Source organism: Bolinopsis microptera, unplaced genomic scaffold (genome assembly GCF_026151205.1).
Source record: "Bolinopsis microptera isolate Bmic1 unplaced genomic scaffold, MBARI_Bmic_1.0 sca2, whole genome shotgun sequence".
Lineage (NCBI taxonomy): Eukaryota > Metazoa > Ctenophora > Tentaculata > Lobata > Bolinopsidae > Bolinopsis > Bolinopsis microptera.
Genome location: NW_026971774.1, coordinates 108,118 through 126,017, shown reverse-complemented (window position 1 = coordinate 126,017; position 17,900 = coordinate 108,118).

Genomic DNA, 17,900 nt, shown 5'->3' with positions numbered 1-17,900 from the left:
TCCCCAATTAGTATAATGATGCTCTGAATTAGACCGCCCGCACCTTCTCGTAACTACTTATAAATGTTAAAACACAATTGTCATAACTATGACTGGGGTCCAACGTAGAGTTATATAAGGAGTAGATAACAATTGGTCTCAGAATCCGAAAACTCAGAATTCCAATCAGCAAAGCGATAACGGTAGTTTTAATTGCGAGATATAGAATTGGACATTCTCTTTTCATTACGATATCTGAGTTGAGAAAGTTCTAGGAATTAAATTTATTGTTGCGCGGTTATCACCATTGAAGTGATTAGTGATTAGTGAAGAGGTAAGAAATGGTTGCTCTTACGCCGTTTAGTCCCTGATATACGGATCAGGCATACTTTCCATTAACAAATTTCATACCTATTGGAGCAAAGTGGAGGCAAGGTTTATTTGAACACTCTAAGTCTATACTGTTACCATGACAGCATATACTTCCATCTCCTAGTGTCTTCTGGTCACAGTATGGTTTTAAAGTTTCTATACTGGTAGTGCCCTCTTTGTTGTTTGAGCAGCACCTGTTATTTTGAAGAAACGAGTAAGGATGTTCGGGCGGGCATCTGTTTCTCACCTTATTTTCTGAAATTAGAATGTTTGAGCCCCTGACAGATAACCTTGTGACGCATTGAGGCACTGAGGCACTTGAGGCAGTACTTTGAGGCACTTGAGGCAGTACTTTGAGGCACTTGAGGCAGCACTTTGAGGCACTTGAGGCAGCACTTTGACACCCTGAGGCACTTGACAAACATTACAAAATTGTAACTTACTTACTGCGTATTGCTATTATGTAATAGTTAACGGCAAATGCAGAACGATATTCATTTCACCGCTGAACTTGAAGATGCATAAATATGGGGCAGTTTAAAATTTAAATATTACGTTTTCAATGTTTGGAAACATTTACACTTGAGAGTGCCGCAAATTGGCGCCTCGAGTGCCGCAGTGCCCCAAAATGTTGTCCCAAATGCCTCAAAGTGGTGCCTCAAGTGCCTCAGGGCCTCAAAGTGTTGCCTCAATGGCCTCAAAGTGCTGCCTCAAGTGCCTCAGGGCCTCAAAGTGCTGCCTCAAGTGCCTCAAAGTACTTCCTCAAGTGCCTCAAAGTACTGCCTCAAGTGCCTCAGTGCCTCAATACGTAACAAGGTTGTCTCGCCCCTGATCCGTAATTCTAGCTGTAAGTTTGCGGTTTTATTACTGGTAATGGTATAATTTAATAATAATCATAATAAATTGTGTAAAAAAATGTTTACTTTTTACGAATTTTAACCGTATAGTAGTTAAAAAGTAAAATATTAACCACTTTTAATAAGCAACAATTAATACTTATGCTGGGTTTCGCAGAATAACGGGTAGCACTATGTGTTATAAAATAATTTGACCTTTCCTCTATATGTTTGATGTTGGACTTACCGAAATTGGTGACGCAAAATGCTACCTCTATCAATACTGGTATAGAATCATCGAGCCAACCTATCAGGTTCGGTATCGCTGGTATGGGACGTCCATTTATCTCAACGAACACCTAGAAATAGTTCCGTTATTTATTGCACATTTATAATATGAATAGCGGCATCAATTTGAAGTCTTTTTCCTAATTTTGCAGAGTTATTGACAGCAATGATTCCTAAAATTATTCGAATGATTGAATAGACATTGGTCTCAACTCTCAATCATTATTCTGTTTAGTGGATGATGTCACAACAAAGTAAATAATGGAACCAATGCTCATTGCTCAAATTTCATATTCAGTCTCAGAGCCGTCAACAGCTTGCACAAATAATAAAATATAGATTATAGACTAATTTTGATTTAATTCCATGTACATGTATTTTTAGTCTTTAGTCAAACCAGTGTGTCAATAGAATTCACAAAAATTCAGAAGTGAAATCAAGTAAGCTTTACCTCGTTAAACATCCACCCATCACTACCGCCATGTCTCACTGACACACATCTGAACTCGCCTATGTCGGTGTTATCTGTGATCATATAGGTGTCACTTTTCCCTATCTCCCTATCATTATCATTGTCAGCAAGGTGCTCAGTTGTGCTGCCTTTCGTTCCCATAAACTTGTAATAAAAGTGACTGTTTGAGCCTGCCCAGTCGACAGAGCTTGTATCCGTTGTAACCTTGTATTCAACTGAAGGCATGTTATTTAGCTAGTAGCTACTGAAACTTATAAAATTACTGTACGAGACTGTCAAAATTACAAAATAACTTCAATAAACAATTTATGAAAATCATCATGGGATCGGATATTTCTTAAACAAAGTCTGCTTTCATTTTATCTATAACTAAATATCATAATAAGGTTGTAACAACTGACCTGCTAACGACAGAGTGATCAGCGCGAGGAGAATTGTTGTCCGTGTCATCTTATTCCACACACAGTTCATCTTGCGAGTGGTATCAAAGAAAACGACGGCCTACATTCTAATTGGGTAACAGTTGCAATTTATTCAAATAAATAATTTTATTGAGTGCAGACAGTAAATAACCAGAATACCTTAGGGCCAATAAATTTGGTTCACAATAAATTTGGTTACCATAATTTTGGTTACGAAACGAAGCGAAACGAAACAACATTTGTTAGGCAGTTTACCACAAAACACCTCCAGTTGACCAATCCCTGTTTTCTGTGTCACAAAATTTACAAAAAATCATTGCATAAAAATAGCTGTCCCTTCTTGTTCATTCACCTTAAGATAATAAGATGAGATGAAAAAAGGAAACTAGTCTCATTTCTATTTATATCCGAGTTTAAACCATCAAGACTTTATCGTTAAACAATCCAGATTCACCGCGTGACAAAGTCGATGCAAACAAAATAATAAAGAGAGTTTATTTATTGTGGTTTCTTATAACCCCAGCAACTTCGTCATCTTAGGGGGGCGCCAAATCGTCGTTTGAATGTGGGACAATTTTGAACAACTTAACTACGGTACTAGCAAAACTGCGCATTTTGATATTGAAGCTAGCAATGGAAAACACTGCATCGGTCCACGTTTCAACATTTCCTTTTTACATCCTTTGATAATGCATTAATTAAAAGTTATCATAGGTATCAAATGAATGAATACAGTATCTAGTAAATGAACAAATATAGATGTCTTTTTAAACTGCTAAGAGATAAGTGGTGAGCTTAAAGCTATCTTACTATGAGTATGTATAAAGCGAGATGATATCTTACTATCTTACTATATATAAAGCGAGACGATATATATATATATATATCCGTACCATTTTACTGACACCACGGCATCAACTTTAACACGACGTTCCGCAAAAACCGTAAAAGATATAAAACTGGAACTTTTTTGACTGGGTCAAATGCCTTAATGGCCTTCAAATCAGCATGAAAAAATAAAAAATTGGCCAAGGAATAAGAAAATTTGGACCCCCAAGTGGTGTCAAAAACGCGAATTAAATAGGTAATAATTATTTTAGTCTCTTGAGTCTTGAAACCATTTAGGGTTAGATGGGTTCCTGCTAGTTAACTTGAAACCATGCCGCAATATAAGCAATACTGCATGGTGTACCCCGTGCCTACGGCCGGGACTTGATAACTATCGCAGTTGAAATGCAACAGTATAAACCCACCTATTATAAACCCGCCTATTATAATATTCGAAAACAGACATAACATTTTCGTAATTAAACGGTGGTATATAGGATCGAGTATGAACTCGCTCAGTCCAGAATTATTATCATATACTATATGAAGGATACAATTTTTGGGTATGTGGTCACTGCTTAAGCAGCTGTACATGCTCATTTAATTGCTCCTGTGGTAGCACGTGCACGATGATAATTTATATTACGACCAAGAACGATATACAAATAAATCACGAGCACTGTTGAACTTTAAGTTCAACGAAATAAATCGATTATCAGCGTTGGATGAATACCCTAACGGACTTTATTTGGTCGGAAAAAATAATGGCACATTGGATTGTGCGTGACCATCAGTCTAAATCTAATTAAGTAATTACCAGCATCATTACCAGGCAGTAATTCCTGCGTCTCTTGAGATTATAATAAACATTGTAGATGATTGTCATCTTAACGAGTATTTTGATGAATATTTACTATTTTAAATAGTAAATATTCAGTTTAGATTGTCAGCTATTGTTCAATCCCTAAATAGTATTTAGGGATTGAACAATAGCTGACAATCTAAACTCGGAAATCACCGCCACTAATTACTTAATTACTTCATAGACACAATAATTCCTCTACTCTGAGTTCTACGTTCTTACAAAGATTTTGGAGTCTAGAAACATTGGCCAGCATTATTGGAAGCATGGGATCTGGAGCTGCTTTCATCATGATGTACTTGTATCCTGGAGAATTAGCTCCAACATCACACCGGGGCATGATAATGTGTCTCTGCTCCAGTTGTGCCAGGATAGGCAGCTTCATTGGTCCCTACATTAACTTGCTCTATGGGAGACAGGAGGGTGCCTTTAGCCCTGTTTGCGGGTTTATCTTTGCTGGCATGTGTGGCGCCGGCGGTTCCTTCCTGACACCACGGGGAGATCTGTTCCTGAAACTCCTGAAGACGTTCAGATATTATCAAGGAAGAAGAAGCTAGAAGGGCAGGACGAGGATAAAGAAGCGAAACACGTAGTGGTTAACAGACTTAACAAACTCAATAGCTGTGAACAAAAATAGACTTTCTTTGTTTATCTTAAATAAAATCGTTTGTTTTATTGAAGCAAACGATCATTTCAATCTATTTAATCAATTTGAGCCAGTATGATAGTATTCTGGAGGCTATTTTAAAGGCTAATGAACAGCCTCATAATTCATATAATTTAATTTAGGTTGTTGAGCCAGCCGGGACTGCTTATCGCTATCAGTTATCATTAGATTGCAGTCTAATCCATTTATCTCGGATGGATCATGGTTGCAAATTTTTAGAATTTAGCCCCTGATTTCTAAACACCAATATAATTTACTAAAAAGCTGAAGTATTGCTTAATTGCTTCTTCCGAATATTACCTTATCGGACCTTATTTGGACGGACATTACATGAACGGACATAGTTATGAACGGACATTAATATGAACGCTCGAAGGCATTCAAAACCATCAAAAATCCGAATTTTTTGACGTTGTCGTTTTTTAATTTCAGCAAATGATTTTTAAATCCATTTTTTATACAGTAAGTAAGAAAAGCAGTCATTAAGCAGTAAAAATGTTAAAATATGTGTACATGATCAGTGTCTAATATTACATATCATCTTCATCAAATGGGTTTTCGTGCATGAAATAGTCCATGCTTAAACAAGCAGCAGTGATTTCTAACTTTATGGAAACCATTTTTTATCAAACTACCCCGGTCCTGCATTTCAGTGTTAACTTTTACAAGCCATTCGGCGTGAAGTGGTTTTATCTTAGACAACTTTAGGTTAACCTTAACATCACGTGGAGCTTTCCTAGCACTGTTACATTTACCTGGGGTCCCCAGGCTATTACCTTATCGGACCTTATTTGGACGGACATTACTTGAACGCTGGAGGCCCTAGCGTTCATCTTAATGTCCGTTCAAATAAAGTCCGTTCAATTAATGTCCGTCCAAGTTAAAGTCCGTTGAAATTTTTCCATTTCGAACTTTTTGTCCAGAATATGACAACTATGAGAACTTTATTGTGCCATAAGTTAACGACGGAAAGGTTCTCCTTGGTCTGCCGGAGGTACAGAAAACTCTACTAGTATATGATGTTTTCAAGGGTCACTTGGCGGCAAAAGTCAAAGAAATTATGGCACTCAACAACATGATAGTTCATGAGCTAGTCCCCGCCAAGGCGCCAACAATAACATGACAAACTTGTTCCAGCCTCTAGACCATAAAATTAAAAGTTGGGTCATGGCATGGACATGACTTTATTACACAGAATGGGACTTCAAGATGAGCGCCATTTGCTTTCGGGAATCCCGATTTTCGGGGAATCCCTGGAAATTCCCGGTTTTCGGGAATCCCGATTTTCGGGAATCCCGGGATTTTTGTTGCTTGTGACTCCCAAATCCTGGGATTGATTATTTCGATCGGGATTGACTTCACTAACAGATATACTACCTGCATTTTACTAGTGAATTTAAGTTATTTTTATTTGCTATAAAAAGTTGTTGGATAATCCAGACTGGTCTGAACATCCGAGATTTTGGCGAACGTTCTAAGAGGATGGTCCCTAAGTGGGTAGTTCAAATAAAAATTGATTTCTTTACTTAAAATACAATACCAACTCATTCTCCTTCAAATTAACATACCACGTGCCAAAACGCGCGGAGTAACCGCTATCAGAGCCGCGCAGTTGACTTTATACAGTAAGATTTCGTGCGGTGGCGGCCGCCAAACCATAAGATGTGCCTGGGTTTGTATTCAGGGCCTGTTACAGCTGAAGTTAAAGAAAAAGAAATAACTGTTGCATTTATATTATACGAGTTTCGTCAAAAAATAATACAAAGAAAGTCAGAAGATCACAATCAGATTGTTTTATGTTTTGAGAAGCAAATTTATGACTTAAATTTTGCACCACGGTCCACATGGATAAAATAAATCCTAAATAATCTTTTTTTTTTAAATCATTAATAAAATAATCATAACAAATCTAAAAGATTTAAGAATCTTAAATTTCTTTTTCTAACAAAAAATAACAATATGACAACTAAAGCTAGAAACCACAGAAATGTCGAAAATAAAATATCAAAAATTGAGTATTACATTAAACGTGCTTCTTATAATATTACATAGAGCCTATTGATTTAGGTTTTACCATCTAAACACTATTAGTGGGTTTTAATTTGTAAGAGAATACTTATAAACAGATCTCTACAGCACTGACTCAGGTCTCTGCACTTCTAAAGAAGAGTCTCTCTTCTTCTCGTCTTTCTTTGAGCAGCATTATATCAGTCACTTCAGTAGTGCAGTTACCATGACAACTAGTCACTTCACTGAAACTAACACTGTTCTTCAACTCAGTAACGTCTCTCTTCATTACTACCAGCTCCTGCATTACCTCCTTGTGAATCAGAGCTAATTGTTCAGTTTGTGCTAACTGTGCCTTAAGTTCAGTTTGTGCGGTTACTGAAGAGCCTGGTCTCTGTTTAGCTACAGTTACAACTGTAGTCATCAGACCGCCCATGACAACACTAACAAACGCTATGACGAATACTTGTAGGTGGAATGGGAAAGGGTTCAACACATTCTCCAGGAAGGGTCCCAGCTCTTCACCTAGAACTGTTAGAGGGGTTAACAGACTTGATACGAGAGGGTAGAAGAAGCACTTTAGATACTGTATCTCGTACAGAGGGTCTGTTAAAACTTGCTGGTGATATTTAACACATTTGTCTCCTATCTGTAGTACAGACCAGGAGCGGGAGAGGAAGCTGGAAATGCTAAACTCATCTTTACAGTGGCTTGGTAGGTTGCTGATTGCAGCCAACTTCCGTCCCCTGATTTCACTGTACTGGAGGTTGATGCGAGAGTACACGGCATACAGATACAACAGGATCGCGTGAAGTGACACAAGGAAGTGTCGACATTTATTGTTAAAATAACCCAAGATAAATATTGAAATGGCATAAGTAAAAGCGAGTTTCTGAAAAGTAACTTGGTTTAGATTGGGTAGGGACCAAGAGAGGGTTTCAGAATTCTGAGAGTGTTTTTCTGGCAGATCAGAGATCAGTCGTAAAATTGCTTCTGCGATTGAATAAGGATCAACATTATCTGCATTTTCAAAAAGTTCTTTTTCAGAATTGGACAACAGATCTCGTTTCAGGACTTCTTTTATTAAAAATCTGTAGTGTCCTGCAAGTCTCATAGGTTTGCTTAAATCACTTTTCTTTTCATGTTCACTCTTTTCCACGTTTTTAGAACTTCTTTCTGGGTTGTCAAGAGAATGCTTTGGAGCGAAATCAGGGTCAGGTGATTCGTCTACATACCCCTGACTTCTTTCCAATAGAAGAGAAAAGGAGAGTAGAAGTATTACACTCGCCATTATATCCACCTGAAAAATAATCAAATTTAGTAAGCAAGTAAGCAAACCAACACAATCTGTGCCCAAAAAAATTGAGCTGGTTTAAAAATAAACGTTTGAATGTTGTCATAAAGTCAGAGCTGATGACGATATCGAGCAAATGAAGAATTCAGAGGCTACCACTGGTAAATGATTGGGCTTTAAAATAAACTGTGCTTTTCATTGTTATTAGTTATTTAGTAATTGATTGTATCATAACTTATCTATAATATATATGCTGCAGATAAATGAAACCACACGAGATAACATTATAAGTAATAAACGTTTGTTAAAAATATGAAAATTTATTAAAAATATGACATATAATGATTAATGATTAATGCGTAATCATTTATTTTGAAGGGATATAACCCGGAAATGACAAAAGTGTAATATAAAATGTGTAATTTAAAATTGAAATTGAAGCAAGCCTTTTATTTCAACTAATATTCGAATTATCGCACTGAAATCATTAAGTATTGAAATTAAAGCAACTTAAAAACAAAACCTGATCAATTATTTCTTAGATGACTAATTGGAACTAGAGGAGGTGGTCCCAAACTCTTAACCCTGTCCTCCGATTTACTGGCTGCAATGTTATCTGTAACCTCAGAATGTAGGAAATGTGATTGATCTGATGTTGACACATCAGTTGTCATGGTAACTGTTGACACATCAGTTGTCATGGTAACTGTTGACACATCAGTTTTCACACCAATAATTGGTTCTCTTCTAGACACATTTAGTTTTGCTAAGTCAGGTAACTGTTTTTTGTCGTTCCCTTGACAAGCTATTTGTTGCCTCAGCTCGTTTGCTGATATTGGTACCACACACCCGTGTCTTCTTTTGAAGAACACATTGGAATCACCCTCTCTCAAACGAGAAAGAGTCCGCCCGGGGGTAACAAAAACTTTAATAAGGTACATGGACGTGTCCTGAGGCATAGCCCGCTTGTGAATGTTTTCAACCCTTTGAAAAGAGCAGTCAACGAGTTGGTTAGGTAGCTCTGTAAGTTTGTAATCTGAAACCATCTTTGAAATAACCATGTCGATTTTAGTTCTGTGCTCATCTTTACGAGCTCGGTTCATCAACAAGCCGTTAACAAGACCCTGATATGTGACTCCAATGTAAATAGTACCACCCTCCGCACTGTTCAAATATGAAACAACTTCTCTAGCGAATACCACTAGATCTTGCTGTTTTGCAATGTTTTCTATGAACGAAACGAAATCTGAAGTTTCTATGTTGTACTGAGACATACTACTAAGATGAGAAAATACCACTTTGTCTTCAGACCGGTTTTCTGAGGAGATGATATTCTCGATGGAATAAACTTGATAAGTACTGGATTCAAACTCATACTCTTCCAAACAATACTTCAGAACGTGCAGAACTTGAGAATGGACAGAATCTTCTTTACAGTAGGTGGCATACGCATTAAAAGCAAATTCTAAACCACCACAAAAAATGAACATCTCCCTATTCTTTTCGCTATTTGCAATGAGATTTCTCATAACTTCTAATCCTTGTGCTAGCACTTCAGTGCAAAAGAACCACTGCTGAATGCAGGAAAGGGTGGGTTTAATCATGAGCTCGCCACATACAGCGCTGTGTTTGGAATAAAAGCAAAGTTGTGAAAAGTATAGGAGAGCATTACACAAGAGTACTCCATTTCTAGTTGTTTTGACTAGCTCGACAATTGGATCTAAATGGTTTTTTAAGAGGGTGCCAGCAAAAGGTTCAGAACTGGTCACTGTTTGCAGCAATTTGATCACCCTCACCTGTAGTTTAGTTTTTTTGCACGGAGCAACCAAATTGATTATCCTACACAATTTTGCAAGAGACGGAATCTCAAAAATGTGTTCTTCTGCAGTAAAAACGTAAGAGTGAGGTACCTCCGACTGCCAACCATAATCAATAGCAAATACAAGCACAGAAGAAACCTTCCAAGCCAAAACCTGACCTCGAAAATTCAACTTTTTCATTCGCACCACAACCCGAGTGTCTTGACTTGTGGCCCGGATGGCAGCAGAAGCCATGTGATCAGCTAAATCTTGGTTGATCTCTAAGATGTCATCTGATAACTCCTGCACCCAAACAAACTGAGGATTCACCACATGAACTACCTTAACTGTCTCTGAAAAAGTATTAGGTGACTTTAGATTTAGGGTCAGATTGTTGACTTCAACATCACACTCTTTTGATAACAAGTCAACAACATTCTCCCCGGTGTCTTCGGCGAGAAGCTCCACATCGTATATGTTATCTTCATTAGGTTCATCAAAGAGTGCATCATATACATTGCCACACATGACCTCACGAGCTTTTTCAACAGTTTTCGTAGCCCAACTAGCTTCAAGAGCTTTGACACAACATGGTTCATGAGCATTGATTGAGTTTAACATTAGCAAGTCATCAAGAACATGAATGTTCTGAACAGTGAGAAGATGGTTGTTGAGAAACCTATACTTCTTTTGATTGAAATGGGTAAGTATTTCCAAAGAAATACAGTGTAGTTCGTACAGACTTTCTGACTGATCAATGCCTTGACGTCGTTGAATGCAGTCTGGTTTTAAGAGCTCCCAGAAATCGTGCAATAGCGACCGCTGTGACATCAACATATTTTGTTTTGATGGTGGCAGACTGGGTGAATTTTTTGCATATTTCAGCAGCCTTTTTGCTACACCGAGTCTATCTTCAAGTGATTTGGTGGTGGCATAGTGAGTTAAAATTTCATCAAGCGATTCTTGCCTCATTGCATCTGTAGTTTGCCAGCAGAGAAAACCTTGGAAAGTATTAATTAATTAAACACTTTTAAACAGGTTTGAAATATAATTCAAACAAGAAATGCAGCGCCAAATCGTTGTTTGAAAGTGGGACAATTTTGAAAAACTTAACAGAAGTACTAGCAAAACTGTATGTTTTGCTTTAGAAACACACTTTTTCAGAGATTTTACTAGAGTTTACTAGAGAGGATACATCCTCTAAAATCACCTAATTTGGGGCCAAAAGGGGAGCAGGTGCCAACAGGGAGGCGCCTTTTTGGCGGGGGAGCACCAACAGGCAACGTTATGCAACTGATTCAGTAAAATATTACTGACCTAGCCGGTTTGCTATCCGATAAAACACTAGACCCTACAAAATTTACTGCCACAGCAAGAGCAATCCATTCAATTCTCTCTGTGAACGAAAATTTTACAGCCTACTATAAGAGCCCAGATTTCCACTCAAATACTGGCCAATGCATAATGCTATAGGACCTCAAAAATAGTATTATATTAAACATTTCTATTTTATCCCTACACATCTGTAAATAACTAGAATTGTGTAACCTTAAATTATTTCAGAATTATAACTATTGTGAATTCAATAAAATAATTATCACTTTTGTATCCTTGTATCCTTGTATCCTTGTATCCTTCATATGATGAAATTAACAATTTAATAGATCTGCTCAGCGCAGCACACCAAGTTCAGAATTTCGCGAAAAATAACTTCGCGAATATATGAGGAACGTAAGCGACATCTGTGCACAGGCAATGCGACGGGCGCAATCTACAATATACCAATAAACTTGTTCACTAACACTTGTACTTGACTCTTTTTGCCTTCGGCACTGGAGTCATGGATCGGGATAAAATTAGGTTCCTCTTCGCAAATCAAATAGCTAGGAGTATTAGGAGCTTTGTGTTATAGAAGAATTAATGTAAAATGTTAAGGATGGCCCCAAACTTTAATTGGTCAGACAATGTCAGTAATGCAAAGGTGTTTGGTACCAATGAAACAAGAAATTTCAATGAAACAAAAAATTTAATTTGTAGTACATTTTACAGAATACAAATTATGTAAAACAATACATATAAATATAATGCTCATTTGTATCGATAAAATTATTCAAACAATATACACATAATTGTCACAATGACCCTATGTAATAATAATAATAATAAATTAATGTTATTTTGATACAGCACCAAAAGGTTAAATAATTTTAATTTAACCCTTATGCTCAGCTGTAAATGATACCTAAATGACAGTAGAGATCGTGCATCTCGCCTTGGACTGGAGTAAAAACGGAAGTTTATAGCTGCAAGTTAAATCCTGACTAAATAAGGCAGAAACACCTTTAACAAGAAGATATCCAAGAAAGGTTAGCAGGTTTTCTAACAAAACATATGAAAAATAGATATAAAAACAACCCTTCAAAAAATCAATATATTCCCTATCTCAAATATTGGGAGAAAAATTTGAATATCAACCTTTGCCTTGTGGCTCCAAATTCAAATCTAAACTGTTTATATCAACAAAGTTCTTTCTCGCACCTCTGTCCCTCCGTAGAGAAATCACTGTTGTTCTTAGGATTTCGAAACGAAGGCGCTTTCTTATGTATCCAACAGCATCTGAATACATTTGCCCTGTGTGGTATTCCATCTTGCTAGCAAGCTTCTTTACTAGTCTTTCAGCTTCACCACCCATTCCACCAGATGTTGAGAAAACTAACGGCGTGAAGCTTCCTTTCTCTACTTCCAGAACCCTTGCATTGTAACATCTTTTCTTCTCATTTTCATGGGACTGGTACATTGCTGGGATCGATTTGCTTGCATTGGAGGGGGCTGGGGCATAGAATACCCTTACATCAAAATATGCCCTCTCTGAAGCATTCCAAATCGATCTTGCAGAAATGTCCAGCCTAGCTTGGTCTCCTAGGACTGTTCCCTTTGGTAACTCTAGGCCATCAACTGGGAGAAGAACTGGCTCAGTCTGCACATCCTTGCATTTCACAGTTCTCATTAGTTCTGCAAAGGTGTCTCTCAACGAGTTGTGCCGCAGTGACACATACCCACCGAGTTTGCAGATGAGCGCATGGTTTGCCGAGTATTTCTGGCCACACGTACATGTCTTAGGGCTATCCTTTAAGTTTAGGTTATATCTGAGTGCTATTGCGTCTGAGAACTGTTGTTTATTCATCAGATATCCATACTCTTTTAAAGGTAGTGCTGTTAACCAAGCACTTGCCCCTTTCTCCGCAGCTAGTTGGAACATCAACTTTGCCAGTGGTGTTGACTCAAGCTCCTGGCGTATTACTGCTTGTTTTTGTAGATAGTTCAAGAGATTCCGTTCGGTCGTTATTTCGGTTTTCACTCCTTTGCTGTGTTTCCAGTCTTCTGTGTAGTTGTCTACCTGCTTGAGAATTTCTTCTTTTAGATGTTTAGTAGCCTTACAGGAGAATTTATACTCTCGATCTGCCATGTCCATCATAACTGGAATACCTAATCCTCCATATCTTGGCGGTAGAGCCATTATGTTCCTTAGTTCATCAGTGCAGCTAAACAATCTGTTGATTATAGCTGGTATAAACTCATCACGTGTTACTTGTTCCAGAGGATTTAGCCTATCTGCCACTCCTGGGGTAGTTCTGCACACATAGTTCCATCTTTTACTAAGCCCATACACGTATGCACTGTATGCTCATTTGTATGACTTTCGTTTCCTTGACTGCTAGTTTAATTTGGAAAGGACAGGTAACTAACAGGGCAAGGAATGTGCATGCCTGAAAGCTCACCATCCCAGAACCAACAGTAATGACTCCTCAAAGGAGAATATAACGAGCCGGGCATATAGCGAGACACAATGATGGCCCATCAAGTACTTTTCTGTACTGGGAGCCACAGCATAGATATCGGGGACCAGGACGCCCACATCTAACACTCTTGGATATGCTGAAGAGGGATACCAAACTGCCCAGCAGTGAGGAGATCCAGACAGTGATGCTTGGCCGACAAGTGTGGAGGGTAGTAGAGGGTATATAGCTGCTCGGACTTAAGTCTAGTCAAGTCAGTCAAGATTTGATTTTACATGCAAAATTATTTATTCATTATTCAGTCCAATCATTTGATGCAATTAGCAGAGCAAGGCACACAGCTATTCTATAACATGTCTCAAAACTGGCCCGTTGCAATCATAAATATTTCAAATATTAATATTGTCATTATATTATTATTAATTTCTCGTGTCAAATATCCCGGAATATCTAAACAGTGATAATTGTTTATATAAATCGATATTGATATATCTGGGGACCCCACGCTATAATCAACATGTTCATAGCATAAACAATAACGAATTAATTAATTAATTTGGCGGAATGACAGGCTGAGCGCCACTGGCCTACTTGTAAAATATTTGAAGGACTTCGCCGCGCCGCGCGAACTAGCATTCTTGCTTCGCATCGAAGATCGCATCGTCGATCGTTGCTTTGCTTCGCATAGCAACGATCTCGATGGGTTGACATCGTCAATCAAGTAAACTATTTTTTCCAATTATTAGACTTGCTCTAACAAGAGGCCTTTCGCTTGCAGTAGCGCGCAACTGCCGAAGTAAAGGCGTAGACAGTACACATGGCCATATGTGAATTACTAGACCGTCGACGAGTTCAACTCGGCGCGCATTTTAGTAGTTTATAAGCCTAAGAGTTCCACATACTAATATCAATGATATGCCAACGTTATAAATTAATTATATTCGATATTTTTACAAAAAAAGACCAATAAGGATAAGTTTTGCATATCAATCATACTACTGGGGATGTTTCGAAGTGACAGACCCGGTCTTAATTTTGTTTTAAGCAATAGATGTAGTAGAAGTTTAACTAAAATAAAGAATATCCAGAAGTCTTGTAGCGTGATGCGTTACTTAGCCGCGCCGCGCACTCAATTATGATTAGTAACATCCGTCAAATGATTAATTAATGTTGGTAGGAAATATTTATTGTATATTTTCTACATAATGCAATGATATTTTGTAGACTGTGTGATTTTATTTTACTTAATTTTGCAGAATCTTGGAGGACTTTGCCGCAGCGACGCGTCGCGCAAACTATCATTATAATTTCGCAGATTAGCCTTGCTTAAAGTTGCCTAAAGAAGGCACGCATAAAGTTGCAAAATGCTGCCAACAATACAGCACAGCTAGCATAATTTTTTTTGTTTAACTGATAACACAGCTGTTGATTACTAGAAACATGAACACACTTTTAAAAAAGTAGTCCATTGTCTTTTATTTGGTCACAGCCTCCTTCTAAAAGTAAAGTAAAGTAAAGTAACAAATTTACTGTGGTTGCAAGAAGTATTATTTGATGCGCGGCGCGACCCAGTAGTGCATCAAACTACAGGTCAAAATATAAAATAATGCTAATTATTCCTTCACGATTCTTGGGGCGCTACAGAGCACAAAATGTAGGGGTTGCCATTGTGTAGCCGGACACTGTAGCATGTGTGGTGATGTACAGTTCAAAGTTTGAAGATTAAGGCCTATTTGAACAAATGGTTGTTCACATAAGTTGTTACATTAAATAAAATGGTAGTCGTGAAATCCGTGGTAGGTATAAATGTAACTCATAATAACTTCCATCGTCCATTTCATATATAATATAGTATAACAAATCAAATAATATAATAACAAATCAATCTTTCGACAATCATGTTCAATATATCATCAGCATCATAATTTGTACAACAATGTAACGGATTAATAATTAAAACAAAATTTTTAAGTAAAACAAAATTTAAAATTTATTGCCATTACAATGAATAATGATATCATAAATAAATATAAGTAGACATCCGATAATAAACTTGTTAGATCCAGTACAACCCAATAATATCAGGAGCCAAGTCGGAGGTTGCACCAAGCACCCACAACAAAATGAAAAGCTAAGTTTGTGTGTTGTAGCGCATCAATGATCAAGTAAAGAAAAGCTTGAACTTCATAATATATGTTTAAGATTCGGGAAATCGCTTGTTATATTCAAATTAATTCAAATTTATCACAAATCTGCGGACTTATCAGGGTTGTGCAAAATTGAAAACCCAGAGGCCAAAGCCTAACAATGTTTGACTTTAACATTAAACACTAAACATTAAACCTACGTAAAACGGAAATTTTAAAACAACATATATTGAGAATCAATAATTGTAATTACATACGCTGACCGGAACTTTCATGTTTTATGGAAACTTCCAGTTAGCTTGGTGCCGCGCATTTAAAATTGTAATTCGATTGTCGAATCGTGCAAACACATGCGGAAGGTAATCATGGCGACGACAACATTACTGCTCTGCACGTTGCTACACGTTGTATATACAAAACCTCTCTCGTGCACGCGGAGCGTGCACTCTGGCCAGCCGGCGATCAAAAGGGGTTGCAGCGTGTGACGTGTGTCAATATGCATGTGGAGAAGATGCATTAAAATGGAGTATCTTTGTCCATCATGTTCAAGTGGAAAAATGAAGGAGCTCATGTTTTCCTTTGTGACACGAAAAATCTACCTACCTACCCTACCCATTCTCAATTCCTACCACTTCTAACCATCTAAAACTTTTTTAGAAAAAAAAAAGTTGATCAATGAAACAAGAAATTTCAATGAAACAGGAAATTTAATTTTAGCACATTTTTACAGAATAAAAAGATGTACTTACTTTGAGTACTTTGAGTAGGTTTGGCTGGGATCGCTTCAGGACAACAGTATCAAGTACGTCCTCCTATCACTCCACAGGGGTCTTTTTGTAAGTACCATTCCAAGAGTGAGTTGTTGTTAGTAGCGGTGTATCCTTTAGTCGGAGGTGTGTCGGGGAATTCTTTAAGGAATTTAGCCAGTGACGATTTTAACAGGTCCAAAGTAGAGATGGAATTAATTTCTTTGGGGAGAAGATTCCACAGCTGTGCCGCTTTCACTCCAAACGAGTTTTCATAGTGAGTTGCCACAGAACGCTGTGATTTGTTGTTCAGTGCTGGTACAGTAGCTTTTATTCCATGTCGGGGGTTGTTTTTGAACAGCATGCCAATATCATTTGGGGCCAGGCCATTGAGAATTTTCCATGTGTGGATCAAGATGTACCTTTCTCGACGTCTCTGCAATGATATGATATTGAGTTTCGTGAGACGTTCCCAGTAGTCTAAACCACTGCATCCGTTAATGCGTCGGGTAAATTGTCGTTGGACGTTTTCTATAGCCTCTATGTCCATGGTCTTGGCTGGATTCCAGACAGGGCAGCAATATTCTAGCTTACTCCGCACCATGGTTTTGAAGAGGGCAAGCATGAGAAATTGTGATCTATCTTTGAAGACGCTAAGAACCCAGGATGACATAGTGCTTGCTGATTGGATCATTTTCTGGATGTGGGGAGTCCAAGAGCAGTCGTTTGATAAAATCACCCCCAAGTCCCTGACAGTTTCTGCTGGCTCAATTATTTGACCTGTTGTAAGAGTGTAACTGAGCAGATCATTTGTAAATGGCAGATTTCGTAGCAGAAGCGAATTATTGAGCGTATAGTTGAGGATCTCAAATTTGGCTTCATTGAGCTGCATATTGTTTCTTCGAGCCCAGGCAATGACATTGGAGAGGTCTTCTTGTAGTGATGCTTTGGTGGCCAAGTCCAATATTTTACCGATGAGTTTGGTGTCATCAGCAAATATCTTTCCAAGAGAGGTAAGCAGTGCGTCCAATTGGTCATCGATGTAGGTAATGAACAGAATCGGTCCCAACACTGTACCTTGTGGCACACCACTTATCACCAGCTGGAAGGATGACTTAGTTCCTTCAACGACCACTGTCTGGAGACGGTTTGTTAGGAATTCACTTAACCACTGGAGCATGTTTCCATGAATTCCGTAACGTTTTGCTTTTGCAAGTAGTATGTTGTGATCTACCTTATCGAACGCTTTGGCGTAATCGAGGTATATGACATCTACTTCTTTGCCACTGTTCAAGCTTTTCAATATGGTATCTACATGGTCTAAGAGTTGAGTTAGGCAGCTCCTCTTTTTGCGAAATCCATGTTGATGCGGTGAAAGAAAGTT